This window comes from Eublepharis macularius, chromosome 11 (genome assembly GCF_028583425.1).
Source record: "Eublepharis macularius isolate TG4126 chromosome 11, MPM_Emac_v1.0, whole genome shotgun sequence".
In the NCBI taxonomy this organism is placed as follows: domain Eukaryota; kingdom Metazoa; phylum Chordata; class Lepidosauria; order Squamata; family Eublepharidae; genus Eublepharis; species Eublepharis macularius.
The window spans coordinates 52,551,362-52,569,231 of NC_072800.1; positions in this window are offsets into that span (position 1 = coordinate 52,551,362).

Consider the following 17,870-nt stretch of genomic DNA (forward strand, 5'->3'; position numbering starts at 1 on the left):
ACATCACCTACTGCCTGATCCTTTTAACTGGAGGTGCTGAAGATTAAACCCAGGGCCTTCCACATGCAAAGCAGATGCTCTGCTCTGAGCCACAGCCCCTCCTCAAGCCCCTCCCTTCAGCTTCCAGTCTTGCCCATCCCATTCATAGAGTTCAGCCAACTTTGCTTTAGCACCATCACCTCACCCTCCCAAGCTTCTTTCCCCACCAGCCTTAGTGCGTGTCCTCACTCCACCCTTTCTCTACCTCTCTACTCTTTTACTTCCCACCCCCTTCTTCTGCCATTTTGTACTCTGTGAGAAAACTGCAGCCATTAAATGCAGGATAAATACAACACTTAGGCTGTTGTTGAATGCAGCCATTTAAATAACAAACTTTAGATTTATATTTGGTTATCTAGCAAGTATACTTTATCAGCCTTGAGATAAAACCAGTAAATGCCACAATTGTCTTTTCCCTCTGGCCTCCAAAAATCTTAAGAATTACCAGTAATAAATATCAACATTTACTGAGCATCTGACATTTACCCTAATATATAGATTCATTCTTTCCAGCACAATCTGAATTTCAAAAACTAGAGAGGGTTTTTTTTTCATTTGCATTTTTTAAAACTATGAGAAGTGGATTGTCAGTTGCATCCCTTTTTCCAGGGTCCTCCTGTTGCTGTTATCTCTAAGATGTTCTGTGGTTATATACTGACTTAACTGGCTTTAATTTGTGGATCTTACATAAGAATTTTAGATAACAATGCTAAGAATCCATTATGTAATGTCTGCCGCTGTGTAAAGCTGTTGCAAAATTGTGTGCCAGTAAATACTGCTATGAAAAACAGTGTTTAATAAATCAAAGCCAATACATTCAACCACAAGGAAGATAATGAAGCAAGATATACAAAAACAAAGTCCACTATGGCTACTGGTAACTTGCCCATATGTGGATGCCTGGCTACACAATCAACACACACAAAAGGCAATAGTTTGGGGGCTCAGCAAGAGAGAGAAACTAAAGGAGGCTGAGGCTGCACAGCTGTCCAGGGCCCCAGAAGGGCCTAGCTTGCAGGGCAGGTGAGGCAGAAGGCAGCCTCTCACCCCAACTCCAGGCCCTGGTGCAGGCAAGAGGAGCAAGAGAGGGCCTGAAGAAGGGACTCACCCAAACTGAAAGGGACTCACAGGTGGTGGTAACACCAGGAGGATTTGAGCAAAAAACAATGGGAAAATAAGGTCATTGATGAACCAACAGAGGCTACTGCATTGCTGGCACAGTGCCTGGCTATGAGTCTTTGGGAAAACATTCAATGCATGCGCTATTTCCCAACAGTGAAATTGGCGGGAGAGGGAAGAGACAAGGATTCCTGGTTTGCGGGGGAGGTCAATGTCCCCAAAATGATGACTACACTTTCTGGCATGACCCAGAAGTGACATGATCACTCTGGAGTGATGCCCTAGCATTTGTTCCAAACTCTCTGTGAGTTTCCGGCCGTGAAAGCCTTCGACAATACATCTCTGTGATGACATCACTTCCAGGTCATACCAGAAGCAATGTCATCATACTGGGCACACCGATTGACCCCCATTTCACCCAGGCATAGCCTCCTGCCACCTAGCTGAGTGTCAGGCAATAGAGCTGGGGACAGGACAGGAGATTCCATGCTACCAGTGGGAATCTGGCAACCTTATACCCACTTTTCTCCCCTATGGTGGCCCAAAGTGGCTTACATTGGTCTCTTCTCCATTTTGGCATCATTTAATGAAAAACAGGCACTCTGCTACAGATAGCAATGGAAGAAGCTTTTAAGGAATGATGGTTGTTGTGGGTTTTCCAGGCTGTATTGCCGTGGTCTTGGCATTGTAGTTCCTGACGTTTCGCCAGCAGCTGTGGCTGGCATCTTCAGAGGTGTAGCACCAAAAGACAGAGATCTCTCAGTGTCACAGTGTGGAAAAGATGTTGGCAGGTCATTTCCATCTACTCAGGAGGGGTGGGGTTGAGCTGAGTCATCCTGTAAGAGTTTCCCAGGGTGTGGAATGCTAATGGCGGGAGGCTTCACTGTATCCTGAGGAGGTTCTTTTGCATATGGATTGGTGCTTGATGTGCTAATCTTCTCTGCAGGGCTATTGTCGAGCATAGAGTGTTTTGTTAGCCTGGTGTTTTTCAGAACTGGAAACCATGCTCTGTTCATTCTTAAGGTTTCTTCTTTCCTGTTGAAGTTTTGCTTATGCTTGTGAATTTCAATGGCTTCCCTGTGCAGTCTGACAAAGTAGTTGGAAGTGTTGTCCAGTATTTTGGTGTCCTGGAATAAGATACTGTGCCCTGTTTGAGTTAGGCTATGTTCAGCCACTGCTGATTTTTCAGGTTGTCCAAGTCTGCAGTGTCTTTCATGTTCTTTTATTCTTGTCTGGATGCTACGCTTTGTGGTCCCGATGTAAACTTGTCCACAGCTGCAGGGTATACGGTATACTCCTGCAGAGGTGAGGGGGTCTCTACTGTCTTTTGCTGATCGTAGCATCTGTTGTATTTTTCGGGTGGGTCTGAATACTGCTTGAAGGTTATGCTTTTTCATAAGCTTTCCCATCTGATCAGTAATTCCTTTGATATATGGCAAAAACACTTTTCCTGTAGGAGACTGTTTTTCCTTGGTTGTTTGATTCATCCTGGGTTTGATTGCTCTTCGGATTTCATTTCTGGAGTAGCCATTTGCCTGAAGTGCGTGGTTTAGATGATTAATTTCCTCATTGAGAAAGTGCGGCTCACATATCCGTCTTGCGCGATCCACTAATGTTTTCATTATGCCTCTTTTCTGTCGGGGGTGGTGGTTGGAGTTTTTGTGTAAGTACCGATCAGTGTGAGTTGGTTTCCTGTAGACCTTGTGACCTAACTGAAAGTTTGCTTTGCGGATGACCAAGGTATCCAGAAATGGGAGTTTCCCCTTGATTTCTTTCTCCATTGTGAATTGTATGTTCCGGTGGATGTTGTTGAGATGATTCAAAAACCCCATCAATTCTTCTTCCCCATGGCTCCAAATGATAAATGTATCATCCACAAACCGGAACCATACACTAGGTTTGTGGGGTGCTGATTCTAGAGCTGTTTTTTCAAAATGTTCCATGTAGAAGTTTGCTATAACTGGGCTGAGAGGGCTCCCCATGGCCACCCCATCCATCTGTTCATAGAATTCGTTATCCCATTGGAAGTAACTGGTTGTCAGACAATGATGGAATAAGGCTGTTACATCCTCTGGGGAAGTCTGATTAATAAGTGCAATAGTGTCTTTTACTGGAACCTTGGTAAACAGGGATATAACATCAAAACTGACAAGTATGTCTTGTGGATTGAGTTTCAGAGAACTCAAGCATTTAAGGAATGCTTTGTCCTTCCATTTCAGTGCTGGTTAGTATTGTGGAAGGGGACGCTATGTTAGGAAAAAAGTTCTAGCAAGGCTTGTTACTTCAGGAAAGAAATAGAAGTCCGTGATTGTTGAAGAACTCCATACTAAGAAAAGTAGAGAAAGGATTTTAGCTAGCTAGCTAGGGTGGCAAGTGATTGCTAAGAGCGCATCTTACTGTCATGGTGGCTAGAGAGAAAGGTGGGAAAGTGTAGCAGGAAGAACAGAACATATAAGAACATTCTGGGAAAACAAAGGGACAGCAGCAGAGCAGGCAAGGGAAGCATACAGGAACTGACCTAGTAGCCTTCCTTGCTCTCTTGAACCTTCTTAAAGTGACAGTGTGCCCTATAAAAGGAACATTGCACAGTCCTCTTATCATTCTGCCCCAGGGATTAGAAAGTATTTACTGTGACTGGATTGTGCTCTAAATAAACAAATAAACATATATACAACATTACGGCTAATTCTTGCATGCAGCTCTACAAATATATTGTGGCTTCCCTGCCTTAGAAGTAGTGTATAAGTTTATAGTTGAGATGCTGCAACCATACACCATTTAAGTATATGCAACTGGTTCTATTTTCAGCTTTTTAAAGTATTGTTGTCATAATTTTCTGCTTGTGGGGGAGAAGTCAATTGTTTTGAAAATGATACACTGCTATTTCTAGACAATACAGATTTTCTAAAGTCTGATGGATAAAACACATGTAGTTTTTTGGGTTTCTGACTAATGTAACTGACAAACAGGCTTACACATACACATAAAACAAAGTCATCACATTTTAAGTTAGGATAAAGTGAGAAAATCTAATTGGCTGAAGGGTATGCTTAATAAATTGTTAGGGAAAATTTTTAGCTGATCCCACCATAAACCAAGAAGAATGAGAATGTGATACATAATAAACTCAGTGTGACTGTTTTCTACAATCACCCAGGCCTTGCAATTTGATTAATTGCAGATTCCAAATCACTGAAAATAAATGGCAGTTAATTATCCCTAACACCTCTGCAGGAACAGATTGGAGAGCACTGTGAAATTAGCACACTAGGGTCTGAGCTAAATATATCATTTCAGCTTAACGAAATTTAATAATATTGTAATTCCAACTTATGTTGCCCAAAATTAATAGCTTTTAATACAAAAATACCTTCATTTGATTTATCCCATATTTTATATTCACTGACTTTTATGGATGGTTAGTCTGAAATAACCATCACATCCAGAAATGGATTCTGAAGTTTGTATTTCAGACTATTATTCATAAGCTAGAATTTAAAATGGGAGGCTGCTGTGTTTATCCTGATTGTTTAGATGACTTTTTGCCCCCTGTTTTACTTTTCCAAGTTAACTGTAGCCAGTTCTACATTGTGGCTGAAGACTTAATTTTGAAATCTGGGAGAGAGAAAAAAACGCATTCTTTGTGGGGGTGATATTAAAGAGGCTGCCATATGAGCAAACATTCTTCAAACACACTTTCCATGGTTATGTGATCTGCATGAAATACACTGAGGAACATATTCGGACCGGAAGCTTTACCAGAGGTAAATATTGGATATTGCACTTTTGTTGTGCTCTAGCAATCATACACAGCTAGAGGGTCTTGTCTGCACAAGGTACTCTGAATGCAAACAACTGCCATAGCGCACTGACAAAGCAACAGCCAACAATGCGTGGATACAGCCTTAGTCTTTCGGGCGCTTCTGCCACATCATCTAACAAATGGCTGTGATATGGTTTTTAATATCTTTCTGTTTTATTTTCATGAATGAAAATCATATATATATATATTCCCAATAATGATACGATACGATACGATACGATACGATACGATACGATACGATACGATACGATACGATACGATACGATATAATATAATATAATATAATATAATATAATATAATATAATATAATATAATATAATATAATATAATATAATATATCCACTCTGAGTGCCGTCCCCTCCCCAGGCACCACATGCAAATTTCCCAAGATTGAGTTGGCAACTCTATCCTGTGCACATATGCTTGTAGGGACTTGACACATGTATTGGATTGCAGTGTGTGTGTGGCGGGCGGGGGGTGGGGCGGTTCAGGTGGGTAGCTGTGTTGGTCTGTGATAGAACAACAAGTTTTGAGTCCAATAATACCTTAAAGACAAACAAGACTTTGCAGGGTATAAGCTTTAAGTATTCCTTCCAGGTATGTTCACTGTGTGTGCTTAGAAGAACATCTGAAATGTGTTATAATTTAAACTTTTCTATGTTCCATTAGATATAAAGATATTATTTGTCAGATTATTCACAAACTGGGTAGACCTGTCTCTATGGAGCTATCTTGCAGCTGAAAGCTGAGGGCACACACAGAACACACAAGCATGTACACACACACACTTTTAAAATTAGGCCCATATGTGCAGATACCCAATTTGTGTGAGCCAATGATGACATATATTTTCCCATGACTACTTCAGGCCCTTCCTTATTAAAATATTTATTTGTAATGGAGTAGCAATAACAATATTTTGCGGTAGAACACAATATGATCCCTTCGTTTCAAATGAAATGGAATTTTTTCTACCATACATGTACCAATGCCATGCTTAAAACAATAAACCAATAAAACAAATTTATATTTATATAAAAGTATCACAGATCACATATAGGCTGAAGGAGATGGTTAATCTAGAACACTCCAGACCACAGTATTTCTGTCTTTAATCTTCAAAAATATTTTTCATCCAAATTTGAAAAAAGTGCCAAAAGAAGGCATAGCATTTTTATATGACACACTTCAGACATTGCAGCCTTATGATCTAATTCACTGACAGTAAATATTGGGATAGCAGATTTCTGGAATTCAGATAGAGGATCCCCTACCACCACCTCTGTTGAGCTCTAACATATCTTTTGCTGACTTTACCCTTTCCTTAGCCAACAGAAGCTTCACTAACATTTGGGGAAGTGTGGGGGGTGGGTGAGGAAAGCACAGTGAAGAAATACATTTAATAGGAGCTGAAAGTATTGCTTAGGTCTTTAATGGTGTTCAGCTGTAGGGTTGCCAGCTCCAGGTTGGAAAATTACTGGAGGTTTTGGGGGAACCTAGAGGTTTTGGGGGTGGAGCCTGGAGAGTGTGGAGAGGTTGGGGTTTGGGGAAGGAAGGGGCCTCAGCTGGACTTAATACCATAGAGTCTACCTTCCAAAGCAGCCATTTTCTCCAGGGGAACTGATTTCTGTCAGCTGGAGATCAGCTGTAATTCCAGGAGATCTCCAGCCGCTACCTGGAGGGTGGCAGCCCTATCTAGATGATATGTGTATGCCATGTGATCTCAATGTGAGCATGGAAGAATCTTCTATACAGGACAAGAGAGAATCTTTTGTGTATGCTTTTCGGTGTCTCGGAAGAGAGGTGTTTATCAATGATGACACATTCACTCTCTCTTCACTGAATTCCACCCTCCTATGTCTCAGACAGAGACCTTGGCTCAGCAGAAGACAAGATGACTTGGGGAAAGTCTGGAGAGATATGAGGGTGGTGCCTGGAGAGGGTGGCATTTGGGAAGGAGATGTAGCCTAACAGGGATGTGATGCCATAGAGTTCACCCTCTGAAGCTGCTGTTTCCTTCGGGGGAACTGATTTCTGTAGTTCAGAAATCAAACGTCATTCTGAGAAAACTTCAGACCCCACCAGGATGTTGGCAACCCTAAGGCATGTGCTGCATGTGCTGCAAGCAGATGGCCCCAGGTCCATTCCACAACATCTCAGGTACCAGGTGCTGGGAAAGGCCTTTCTCTGTTTGAGATTCTAGAGAACTGCTGCCAGACTGAACAATGTTGAACTAGATAAACCATTTTTTTTAAGAAGTCATTTTCATATGCACAGATGAGTCTCTCTTTCAGTGTCCTTGCAAGATCTTTCTTCCCCCATACCAATCTTCCTCCTATTCCCAATGATTGCTATTTAGGATAGTTCCTTCTACTACTACTACTACTACTACTACTACTACTACTACTACTACTACTACTACTAGACATGAGCATGAACCAAAAAAAAATAACGAACCAGCGGTTCGTGGTTCAGTGTCGATGACGATCCCAAAGTTGTGAACCACAACGAACATTTTCCGTTGTTGAACTGGTTCGCGGTTTGTGGTTCTTGTGGTGCAGAATGGCCCCTGTGGCACTTAGAGAGCCCATATTCCCAGGGAGTGTTTTGCAGGCTCTCCTACAGCCATCACCCAAATTTGGACAAGATTGCAAAAGGGATCTTGGAGTTATACCCTCTCCAATCCAAGATCCCCAGGAAACTCCCACAAAAATCCAAACTCAATTATACTCTCAGTCTCTCTCCCCAAAGGCTAGCAAGTGGCAAGCAAGAGCTCTGTCCCACTCCACTGCTCGCTGAAAGTGAAACCCAGCCTGGGAGCCCACGGCTATTTATAAGCACAGGTTCCATTGAGCAACACAGGAGGTCTGTCTTTGGCCATCAGAGCTGCCTATCAGGGTTTGCAGGGATGAGATTGGAGTGCCCCTGGCTACAGAACATCCCCTTCCCTCCCCTACCCCTGGGTGTCTTCTCCCAACTTGTAACCGCTTTGCAGCTCCGTGGTTGGAAGGAAGACCTGCCAATCAAGGTAAGTTGGGCTTCCATTCGGGTTTCCAGGGTGACAGAAGGAGCGCAGACAGAGTTCAGGCATTCCCCTGGCTCCGTTGCCAGGGGAATTGATTGCTGGCACCTGAGTGTCTGGCTTCCCGAACCGTGGCCGAATGCACCGAACTAGGCCTCCCCCAAACGCTGGTTTGTTGGCTGTGGACAATCACGAACTGCTGGATCGCAATCATGCGATCGCCAATTTCATGGGTTTTTTAAGTTCGTAATGCGGTTCATGCCCATCTCTAACTACTACTACTGCTACTACCACCACCACCACCACCAACAACAACAACAACAACAACATTGTGTTTGTATATCACTCTTCTAGACAGATTAGTGCCCAACAGAGTGGTGAACAAAGTCAGTGTTATTCTTATCATCCCCACAAAACGGCTGGGGAGCTGGGACTGAGAGGAGTGGCTTACTCAAGGTTACATGCTGAGCTCACACCAAGAGCTGAACCAGCAGACTGCTGACTTGCAGTTCAACTACTTAACCTCTATGCTACAGCAGCACTCATTTTAGCCAACAGGTGATGATTTCATAGTAGTGCCTATATTTTTGGTGATTGAAATACATAAACAATTAAATGATACAAACGCTCTCAAATATATTGTATTGGATCTCGTGGTTTCATTCCGTTAACTCCTGCATTGTGCCGGGGGGGGGGGGGGGTTTGACTATATAACCCTTGGGTTCCTTCCAGCTGTATGATTTTATGCAATTTTTTGCTCTGCACAAAGGTTTTCTTTGAAATAAGACTCCTTTCTCCAGAGCAAGATTCCTCATGTAGTGGAAGGGAGTCACAGGATCCAATCCAATGCTGTTTCATAATTTAAATTTAAAACATATTTTTCCCACCTGCTATTGAAACCTTAAATGACACCTCTGCTTAGTTCCCTCTCAAGAGTTTTTCTCCTTTCATTTCCCCTGCCAACTACCTGTCAAGATGTGTCTCTTCTTCTTTAGATATTATGATGCTCTCATTCCATTAACATCACTCCTTTCCCTGCTACTTGTATCTATTTTCCTCTCTTTTTTTGTTCTCCATAGGAAAAGACAAAAGAAATGAAGTCAATGAAGTATAAAATCATGTTTTTCCTGTGGTTTGTAACTGGGATGACTGGAAATCAAACTGCAAAGTGAAAGGAACTTTAACTGTACAAGCAAGAAAGATGGCAGCAAGGATTTTTGGTCTATCTGGGGCTGGAGAGTTACAGCCAAGGGTGGTGGCACCAATGCTGAGTTATACTGGAGAGAGAATTTTCCCTTGTCTTTGCTCCTCAATGCTCCCTTTTCTTGGAGGAGAAGAGAGTGCCTGTGCTAGGCCTTCATGATCACAGTTATCTCTAGTTGGGACTATATTAGACAGACCCTTACTAAGCACTGCTTACTCACATTACCACACACTCAGCCCAGATCAGCTTTTGAACATTTGCAGTGGTGCACCACAAATCAGTTAGGGCTGAATTTGGCACATGGTAGCAACATGCCTTGCTTTGGAATGACATGACAGGAAGTCACTGTGGGCTGAATGAAAAATGCAGCTGCTGCAGGCTGAAGAAAACGTCAATAGGCCTTGTCTGTGATATGTAGCCTGAATCTAATGTCAGATTTTCTGGAATGAGAAGGTAGCTAATGAAACCAACTTTGTAATTTGTGGAATTACTGGCAAGCAGGAAGCTGAGCTTCAGTACCTGGCAAACATACCTTGGCTTACCTTCAAGAATTATCTAGAGGCATTTGCTGTCTGAAATACGACTTCTTCCTACCTGTGAGAGATTGTACATGGCTGATGGGTAGCTACAGTTCTCACAAGAAGAATTTGGATTAGATGGAGGGGGGCTGTTGAAGAATTGTAGGAGGGGGAAACATTTGGAAATCCTATCCCAACTAGAGATGGGCCCGATCTGAATTACGATTTCAACCCCCCCCCCCCCGATTTTGGCGTTTTCGCCATCGTGACTCAGCTAATCAGTTCTGTCCATGGCAACCGATCCAGCAGTCGGGAGTTTGCTTGTTCGGAACTTGATCAGATGGGTCAGTTTCTGTTCGGAATTGCAGACACTCTGGTGCTAGTAATTTATTCCTGGGGCAACGGAGTCAGGGAAATGAGCTGTGTTTGCCCTCCTTTTGTCGCCCTCGAAACAGGAATGGAAGCCCAGCTTTCCTTGATTAGCAGGCTTCCTTCCAAACACAAAGCAGCAACCCAGGGGAGGGAGAGGGAAGGGGGTGGACACAAAGGAAAGGCAAAAGGCAGCGCGGGAGGCTGGGAGGCTGCCCGCGCCGTTTACCTTTCCCCAGGAAAAGGGGCGTGTGGGCAAGCCAGCCACCCCTTGTCCTGGGGAAAGGCAAAAGGCAGCACGGGAGGGGCGTGTGGGCAAGCCAGCCGCCCCTTGTCCTGGGGAAAGGCAAAAGGCAGCGCGGGAGGCTAGGAGGCTGCCCGTGCCGTTCGCCTTTCCCCAGGACAAGGGGTGTGTGGGCAAGCCAGCCGCCCCTTTTCCTGGGGAAAGGCAAAAGGCAGCACGGGAGGCTGGGAGGCCGCCCGCGCCGCTCGCCTTTTCCCAGGACAAGGGGCATGTGGGCAAGCCAGCCACCCCTTGTCCTGGGGAAAGGCAAAAGGCAGTGCAGGAGGCTGGGAGGCCACCCGCGCCATTTGCCTTTCCCCAGGACAAGGGGCATGTGGGCAAGCCAGCCACCCCTTGTCCTAGGGAAAGGCAAAAGGCAGCACGGGAGGCTGGGAGGCCACCTGCACTGTTCGTCTTTCCCCAGGACAACGGGCGCATGGGCAAGCCAGCCGCCCCTTGTCTGTGGGGCAGGTGAATGGCGCGGGCAACCTCCGAGCCACTCGCGCTGCTGCCAGCTCCGCAGCGCACCGGGACAGCCGGCTTGCTGTGTGGGCAGGGGCGACTCAGGAGCACGTGCACGTGCAACAGCCTGACTACGGTTGCTCTGGGTGCTGGCCTCCCCGATTCCCGATTTCGGACCGGAAACAAGACTTGATCGATTAGAATTGGGAACCTGCATTCAGCGGCAGCCCGGATCCATGATCGGCTTAATCGGGATTTATTTTTGGATCGTGCCCATGTCTAATCCCAACCCACTTCATCTAGCATTCTATAAAGCCCCAAGGCTTGAGCAGGCTAATCTTTTTGTCCTTCTCTTTAACCATTCTCAACATTCCATGTCTCATGAAGAATATTCAGTCCTCAACATGATGTTCTCCTCTCCTTTCTGATTAGTTTACACAGTCACATTTTCCTTTATACCTGGGAAGTCCCCTGAGTTCATAGACACTGGTAGGTTGGCTTGCTGTGTTCATGATCATTTATTTTATTTTATTTTATTTTATCGTATTTGCATTCCGCCCTCCCCACAAGCAGGCTCAGGGCGGAGGTCATGAGAGAGCGACTCCCAGCATTACGCATTGAAGCTTGTATTCATGTGAGTCTTAGGGCCAAACTAGATGTGGAAATAATCCCAGCATCTCTGCTTGTTTAAATCCTTCTTTCACTTCTGCACCATGGACTAGAACTCACTTTAGGCATGAGCATCACAGTATACAATTCTCCAGCCTCATTCGTTGGCTGCTGCTGGCAGGAGGATGCAAAATATGGCAATGAGGATCTCAGTGGCATGTTATGGTTCTCTGCATGTTCAGTATCACTTTGCTTAATGTTAGAAATGAGCAAGAGTCCAATAGCACCTATAAGACTAACAAAATTTGTGGTAGGGTATGAGCTTTTGTGAGTCACAGCTCACTTCTTCAGATACAGCTAGAATGTGAATCCATCCATATCTTAGAGAGTGGAGTGATTACAGTAGCTGAATGATAAAGCCGGTGAATGACAATAGCAGGTGTGATTGAATATGGTGGGGTATGCAGAGGGGTAGTGAGTGTGGAGAAATTGGTAATGAGACAGGAAGCCTATGTCTCAATTCAGTCCAGGTGGATGCATTGTTTTGAGCTTCGTTGATGTTGTTGTCCTTTAAGGCAGTTTTGTACATGCTTTACCCTTCAAACCAACCCAACAATACTTTGCATTGATTTAAATGGAATTTACTTCTGCATTTTGTATCTCAGGCAGCCTGACTAGGAAATCTGTCCCATTGGACTCAAGTGGAATTATTTCCAAATAGATATATTTATGAATGAGCAATACATCTCTTTTTCTTTGATTTCTCTTGTTTCCAGTGCTTTCATTTATTTTCCATTTAATTGGGTATTATTCTTTAACATGCTGCATTAGTGAAGATGTAAATGAAGATATGGGACTAAGAAATGACTGTTGCTACTAAGAAGGGTCCCTTTTGCCAGGTCTACAAAAAACAACACAAATGAGCAGTTGGTAAAGCCATCAGTTTCTCATACTGAAGCAAACATGTGTAGTACTAGTGACCTTAGTCTTTCCCCCGTGATTTATAGTTGTATTGGAAAGTAACTTAACAAGGTGGCATGGAGCTTCAAGAGCAGTTGAAGTCAATTTATTGTCTAAGTGTTATGGATGTTAATTAGATCAGGAATATGCTGAGGCTATTACAGTTCTTGTAGGGAGAGAAGGGTGAGAACGCTCTTTGAAACTCAGCTTTTGTGGCATGGAAACACAGGAAAGGAGAAATCCTACACCCAAGGAAATTGTAGGGTTCCATTGGATTCCACAGAATTGTAATAGATCCAACAATAATAACATTTATGAAAGAGCCAAGAAAGCACCAGAAATGTTTCTTTAAAAATAAAATGCCCCTACTATTTTTGCATTGTTTTCACTATTATAGTGAAAATTAAGAGAGGGTAATTTTTTAAAAAAAATATGCAAGTAAAGTAACATTTTCTAACCAATGATGGTTAGAAAGCAAAAATGTGAATTATATTGGAATAATTATTGTATGAAAATAAGTATCTTTTCAAATGGTTCTAAGTATTCTTTGTCTGCAAATCTGCAAGGAAAGTGTTATAAAACAACAAACAGATGGTTATTTCAGTGGCGATTTTTTAAAAAAGGTATATAATATTGTACCTAACTGTTAGAACTGCAGGATGTTGGGAACAAATAAACCATTGTTGGTATAAATTGTGTACTTGTACTCCAGTCAATTGCATTCGTTAGTTCTATCTGGGTATCTAGATACGAGCCAAAAGGAAAATGGATCATGAAGGGGTTACTAAGAGTGACTAAAACAGAGATTGCTAGGAAATGGGAATCTTCTAGTAGGCCTTCTCTGTAAGACTTTGGATGCACACTGTGCAAAAATACAAACCCAGTAAGACTGTGAGAAGAAATACAAATCACTCACTCATTTTATGACAAATGATGTGTCCTTATTCCCGTTTTTTGTGAGTGGGGTGGTGGCGTGATGTAGGCTTGCTATTGAGCCCTTTAAATAGATTCTCATTTAAGAAGCTCCATGAACTGAGGAGTACTTTAAATGATTCATTGAATTAGGGCACACCATAGAGCAACTGTAATTTTTAGCTTACTAGCCTTTCTATACTAACAATGTTGTCTTACTTAAGTGCACCGTTTGACTCCCAGTTCAGGAAAACAGATGTTGAGAAACAGCTGTAATCTATGAAATCTTCTTTGAGGTAATCATTCTACCAACATCACTGGCTTTCATGTGACTACTTATTCACTTTTAAAGGAGTGTTTGAAAATAAGCATGGCCATTGGTAATGCCTTTTTAACTAGAGAGCATTGGTGGCTGCTATCATGGGATAGCTGTGGGTGGATTCCCATGCTACTTGAGGAGCTGCTTCAGCTATTGCAGCCAATGATACTAAAAGCAAAGCAGCTTTCAGGTTAGGAGTTTGGTTGCATATGTATCCCTAAAGTAAAGAGATGAACAGGTGCCAAGAAGTTAAGGAGTCAGTGTAATATTCTTAAAGGAACACCAGTTGCCATATTGTACAGAAGACTAGGGACCTAACTACACATTACATTTCCTGCTCAGCCCTCCCCAGGTTCTGACAGTCCATGTTTGATGATGAGTTTCCTGCTGGGAAATCCATTCCCAGGCACGTTGGGCGTGGTGTACCCTTTCTTCCCCATGCACCTTAATTCTAACCAAATTGTTGTATGAAAGAAAAGGTTTTAGACAATTAGCCCTGGGCAGTGTCCCCTGGACCTCTGTTTTCCACAGCCATGCTGGTGAACTGTGATATCTGCTGACTAGTTGTGTGGTATGTCAGAGGGTTCCATGGTATGAAATAATCGTAAAGCCCTCTTGAGATCTCTGCTATGACCATCGACTTCATTTGTTTAGCAAAAGCCAATACATTTCCTATTTCACAGAATTTTCTGGCTTCTGGGAGAAAAGACCTATTAATGGAACATTTTAAAACAACAACAACAACAACAAAAAACCCTGATCCAGTGTATCAATTGCACTGGTGTGGTTTCCAAATGAAACTTGCAACTCTTGGGAGAAAGAGAAAAAACCAACAAGGAAGTAGTTGCCCTGGTTAAAAATAACCTTTGTTTTGAGCTTTAAAAGCTGTGTGTGGGGGAATGTTCCCGACATTTTTTGTCATATTTTCTTAGGGTCCTTTCCTTAATAGCCACAAAATTTAATCAGCAAGGTTGTTGCTGTAAGTTAACCACTCATATATCATGCTGAAGATGCAGATATTTTATTTATGGCACCTTCATATATAAATTTCCAGAATGCATATTTGTAAGTTACTGGCTTCACAGCCTTTCTGGAAATTCACACACAAAAAACGAGAACATTCTATTTTGACTTATGATAGTACAAATAAGATATTTTTGAATAGACAAGAAAAATCAGGGGATTTTGAACTAGTGTGAATATGCTGTGAATAAATGAGTGACCAATAACATAAGGAAGCAGGAGCACAGTCTTTGGGGAGATCTTCACTGTGCAAATATTCCTTATTTATATTTATTTATTTGTTTATTATATTTTTAACCCGCCCTCCCCACAAGCGGGCTCAGGGCGAGGTACAACATTGATTAAAATACAACAAAAACAATAAACACAGCATAAAAACAGCAATCAATAAAACCATTCCAAGACGGGCAGTCCTGCACTCCTGTTCGTCAGCATTCAAAAAGGGGAGGTAGTAGCGGACAGATAGATTACTGTACCACTTTTTGGGGCAGCCAGCAGTGGACCCTCCATAACCCCTCATAGAAGGAGACTGGTGGAAGGCTAGGCACTGGTGGACTAAAATTAGCCTCTACATATGCCTGGTGGAACATCTGTGTCTTACAGGCCCACCTAAATGATACAAGATCATGGCGAGCCCAAGTGTCCTCAGACAGAGAGTTCCACCAGGTTGGGGCCAGGACCGAAAAGGCCCTGGCCCTGGTAGAGGCCAGCCAAGCCTCCCTAGAGCCAGGGACCACGAGTAGATGTTTGCTGGTTGAACGAAGCACTCTTTGGGGCACATACGGAGAGAGAAGGTCCCTTAGGTATGCTGGTCCCAGTCCATTTAGGGCTTTATAGGTCAGAACCAACACCTTGAACCAGATCTGGAATTCTACTGGGAGCCAGGGAAGCTGCTGCAGGATAGGCATAATGTGTGTCCTACACGAAGCTCCAGTTAGGACACATGCAGCAGTGGACCTGTTGAAATTTCCAGATCAAGCCCAAGGGCAGCCCTGTGTAGAGCGAGTTACAGTAGTCCAACCTGGAGGTGACTGTTGCATGGATCACTGTCGTTAGGTCCTGGGCCGAGAGGTAGGGCGCCAGATGCGAGGCCTGCCAAAGGTGGAAAAAGGCCGCCCAAGCCACAGCCGAAATCTGGCCCCCCATATGTCAGGCTATGGGTGACAGGATATAGCAGACAGATCTCTGTCCCATTTGCAGTAAGACACAAGTACTTAGTCAAATGGAGTTTATTCAGAAAACAGGTCATTTCCATATTCAGGTCCATAGGTCTACTTAGGAGTAAGACAAACGTCTAAGCAGCTCGACTAGAGATTGACAGGAATGACAACATGTGAAAGATACATCTCTTTTCTAGTCCACTTCTTTCTTCCCCTCCCAATTCTAAACAATCTGTTGCTGCTCTTTCTGTGTGAGAACATCTTGCATATTTGAGGTATCATGATGCGTTGCTAGGAAGAAAGACATAGCATAGTCTGAGAGGGAATAAAAGGTCATAAACATTGGAGTCCAACAGATAACCACCTGTGAAAGCCTGAGAAATAATTAGAACACTAGCAGAAGGAAATTGAGTTACACCAAGATCACGTGTACAATAACTGGACTAAGTATCAGAATCAAAATTGGCATGGATGAATGGGTACAGACAAACATGATGCCATAGACAAGGAGTCCAGAATCACACCCAAACTCCTAACTGATGGTATGGTGCCCCCCCCAAAGGTCGGGAGAAGGATCCCCGCCTCCGACAGCCCATGGCCCAACTACTGGATCTCCGTCTTCATGGGATTCAACTTCACGGGATTCAACTTCTATTCCATATTTGATAACAACAACAACAACAACAACAAAAACCTTGTGCTTATATACACACTCAGAATAGTTAACAAGTCAGTGTTATTATTATCCCCACAACAGACACCCTGTGAGGTAGGTGGGGCTGAGAGAGCTCTGAGAGAGCTGTGACTGACCCAAGGTCACTCAGCTGGCTTCAAGCGGATGAGTGGGAAATCAAAGCCCGGTTCTTCAGATTAGAGCCCCACCACTCTTAACCACTGCACCAAACTGGCTTTCCTTATCAACCTGGTGTTTCTATTAGAAAGAAAACATTTGAAGTGGGATCTAAGGGCACTCCTCCTGTCACGGAAGGAGAGCCAGTTCGGTGTAGTGGTTAAGAACAGCAGGACTCTAATCTAGAGAACTGGGATTGATTCCCCACTCCTCCTCTTGAAGCCACCTGGGTGACCTTGGGTCAGTCACAGCTTCTCGGAACTCTTTCAGCCCCACCCACCTCACAGAGTGATTGTCATGAGGATAATAATAACACACTTTGTAAACCACTCTGAGTGTGGCATTAAGTTGTCCTGAAGGCCAGTATGTGAATCAAATGTTGTTGTTATTATATTATACTCACATCCACTTCCATGGACTGAAGACTCTTCCTGTGGGAAGAGGATATGTGGATGATGCCATAGTCAGGTTCGGAAGGGTATCTCTTCAGACTGTTAGTAAAGTATCACTCACCCACCCCCAAATCCATAGGAAGATCAACACATACCACTGATTAAGTGTAGCACAGATTGATCTTGCGCTATGAATGGCAAAAAGGGGCTCATGGGCTCCTAAAGTAGCAGGCTATGGAATGCTGACTCCACCGCGTGGCAGTACACCTTTTAATTCAATTCTTTTTCTTAGGAATCTCAAGGAGTTGCAAAACCTGAAGACTTTTTGCTAGACGTAGGCTTGTCATTGTTACCAAACAGAAAGATAAGCAATGTTTGTAAACATTTCTTGAACCTTTCAGAATGCACCACTGAATTTGCAGTCAGTCTGGCAGTGAACTCTCATAACCAAATGAGCTATCTCTCTTCGTAGAGCTTTTTATAGGCTTGAACAGAAAACGTTTTGTCTTCTCCAGCAGGAAACCTACTGCAGTACTTAGGCAGCACTATATTTTCAGCTCTGCTGTCAGGACAATAAACATGTATCTTTTGATCTGTATGGCAACAAATATATGAGTTGTCATTTTGTGCGGGAATGGAATGAGACACAAATCTGCCAGAGGTGAGCTTATGCCCCTAGAAGACTTCTCCACATCCTAAATTTTGCCAAGCTGAGACTGGGGGATTTCCAATAAATATGTCTAACAAACCCATAAAAAAATTCCAGCAAGCATGATGACTTAAGTCCTACTGTCAAAACACAGAA